This window comes from Lygodium microphyllum, chromosome 20 (assembly GCF_053477565.2).
Source record: "Lygodium microphyllum isolate KBCC chromosome 20, Lygodium_microphyllum_v1.1.10, whole genome shotgun sequence".
Lineage (NCBI taxonomy): Eukaryota > Viridiplantae > Streptophyta > Polypodiopsida > Schizaeales > Lygodiaceae > Lygodium > Lygodium microphyllum.
Genome location: NC_141154.1, coordinates 119617982 through 119621380, shown reverse-complemented (window position 1 = coordinate 119621380; position 3399 = coordinate 119617982).

Sequence of the window (3399 nt, the reverse complement as noted above, 5' to 3'; positions counted from 1 at the left end):
TGGATATTTGACCCTGAGAAATTGTTAGGATAAAACCCCGATTCATGTCGTTTTAGGGGACCGAAATGGGACTTTGCCCTACGGGCAAAGAGGTTGAGTGATGCATTCCTCTCATTTTCCATTCTCTTTGAACCAATTGTGGCATGGGTTTGCTTTGGCTTGGGTATCTCTGCGTAAAGTAGGATATCCAGGAGCCAACTCTAGAATGTTGTCAGGAGACCTTGACCAGTAGAGACCCAAGTTTCAAGTCGATCCCAGTGGGTTCACCGTAAATGTTCCGGACTCAAGAAACCCTAGGCAACAAACCCCATAACATTCCATGGGAGTGCCGGGTGGCATCACTTAGATTCGCCTCTCGATGGGCCGCTAAAAATGTGCCTAGACAATGTTACACTTGGTATCAGAGCCAACCAACAAATAAAACAATTAGGATAGAAATAAATCAAGAAGAGTGAAGTGATGTTTTCACTAGAAAATATTTTTTCTTTCACTCACTTGTGGATTGTTGTTGCTTCCAAACCTACAAGGCATGGAGCAGGTTCCTCATATTTCATATCATGTTAGGACAGCTATGAACTCTTCAAGTTATCACAGACGATCCAACATGATGGGGATCCTAGATCGACTCCACAACCCTTCATCGTCATATGCGGAAAGGCGTTGGACTTGGAGCGTGGGTCACTACTACATAGATCCCAACCGACTCTCTTATCTTCAAAATAATCTGAAGAGGCTAAAATGGTTGGAGGACTTGAAGATCATCAAGTTGTTCATCTTCCATGAGGCACATGTGAACTTAATCCTACACATCAGATGCGGGCAAGTAGAACATATTGGCTACATCTATGAGGAGGTGGTCAAAGTCTTGCCATCATAAAACTTAAAGTAATGGGGTTGTTTATTGCAGCACAGAGGATCGGAAAATGGAGCAGAGGTGCGGAAAAATGGAAGAAGGAGATAACCGAAAGGGCATAGGACAAAGGAAGGAAAAGGCACCCTGGATGGAGGTCACACCCTAAAAATTTGAATGACAACCTCTCCAGAAGGCCTCAGTATCGCCTCGAGGAAAGAAAATAGTAAAAGCGCGCCATTAAATGTGAAGGTGCTCCCAAATCCTTATAAAAAGAGTGTCGGGGTCACTCCTATGAAAATTGTATGCTTTAGTTGGGAATGGGATAAGTTAGAATGGTGGAAAATAGGAAAAGAGGGCCTAGGCTAATGGCCAGCCATGTAAAAAGTGGGGATGATCGCCCAAAAAGTAGGGCATGTATATAAAGTTCAAAAGTGAATGAGAAGCTCATTCTTGTGTGTGGCCAAAGCTTCTACTTCTTCTTCTCTTGTTTCTTGTCTTCTAGCTTGTGCTTGAGTGAGGGAGTGTGAGGGAGTGAGGGAGGGAGTGTGTGAGAGTGAGGGATCGTGGGAAAGAAGCTCTCCATCTTCTCTCTTCATCTTCTCTTCTTCTCTTCTCTCGCACGGATATGGAGGATGGAGCTTGATGGAGGGGGCTTGAGGTTTCTTGAGCTTGCCACAAGGATCGTGGAGCTACAAGAGTGCAATAGAGAGGAGGGAACTCAATCGAGCATCAAGGTAAGCTCACTACACCCGTAAGGTAGGCATTGCACGTCGGTTATGTGAGAGGTAGCCATGGCCGCTCGGCTTGAAACGATTGATCAATAAGCGGTCCGTAGGTCTCGGGGTAGAGCTCCATAGCTCCCCTCCATTTTGGTTCCGTTTTTGGGACCGACGGAATCGAGCCTTGAGTGCTACGCGCATCGAATTGAGCATAGAAGTAGGGTTTGCAACCTAAACCGGTGCTCGAGATAGTTAGGAGCTTTAGGAGGTTTTGATCCTTGGAGCAAGTAAGTATTTTGATTTGTTGTTGAATATTAGAGTAGGACTATCCATCTCCATCTCTGGTTTTGATTTTGGTTGCATTAGGTTAAGATTAGGATAGGAAAAAGAAGGAAAACAGAAGGGTTCTACTGCTGCTGGAAACAGAAAATAGGGGCACAGATTCAAATTTCTGGTTGGAAGAGTATGAGGGATTAATTTCTGAGGTTATAGCAAGCTGGGATGGGGCAATAAGAGGCCCAGGGAACTAGGAAACACCACATTTGACATTCTTCCTTCTGAGAAGAGAGTAAGCTTGAGAGCCAGGGAGAGAGCAAGAGAGAGAGAGCTGCGGGGAGATCACGAACTGCTGATCGATTCAAGTGCCACATTGCTTCAAGGTATGCCTAGCAGTTCCCTCTATTGCTTTGCACCTATTTGGAAGGCATGGCACCATTTTGTGGAGTAGGCGTTGACCTTGAGGCATCGCACGGAACCCACGGGCCGTCGTCCGCACCATCGGACCAAGCCGTCCGAGTCTGAGAATAGGACTACTCAATTTTTGGAGTCGGACCGTTCGACTTCGAAAATTGGAACAGCCCAAAAATCGGACCACTTTTCCGATCTGATCTCCAGAATCGGACCGACCATCCGACTGTTATAATCGGATTCGGTGTCAAAGTCGGACCATGTGTCCTAGTCCCGGACTTGGACCACTTGACCCATTGCAATAGTCAAACCTCCCCTGTCCGACTAGGGAAACCGGACCAAAGTAGAATTTGACCACTGTTCCTAGTGTGAAACTCGGACCAGCCATCCGATTCCCAGGACGGACCAGCCCATCGTCTGATTCCTAGAATCAGAACAGCCTGTTTGATTCTCAGAATTGAAACAATTCACCAGAACTCTAAATGGAAGGTTTTTAAGCCTGCCCCACAGTCCTGGACACCTTGGACACATCCGTGATCCCCCAGGGAACCCAGTTTAGCCTTAGAAGCCAGAGGCCAGACAGGATGCCCGAGGATTCACCCCGAATAGCTAGACACTGAGCAGACCAAATTTAGAATTTGATTTGACATTTGGCCACCAGCCAACCAACTAACCCTAAAGAAGAATAGAGAACGGGGACTTTTAGTAAAACCTTAGATCAGCCAAAACCTACCCTTAGAGCCACATTAGGCTATGAACGTGAGGGGAAGAGTGGAGTTTGCATTGAGCATTTCGTGCATCCGCACCTCACTTTTTGATTTCATCACCTAAGATGCACTATAAGAAAAGGAAAAGCCTGTTTTCGCATTGAGCACTAGAAAGCATGAAGCACAACTTATGAATAAGGTTGACGACTGCTTTCAATAACAAGGAGCTCATTAGGAGACATAATAACATTAAGGAACCCACTACTAGGAGAAGATCCCAAAACATAGTTGGCTACCTGAGAGCCCCATTAGTAGGACCTTAAAGAGGACACGAAGGTCCAGAAGGCGACAACATAGAGGATCGGACACTGCTGGAGCTACTCAAATTGATCGACAACCTTGTGGAGTTGGAAGTGGGAGCAATGTCAGGATC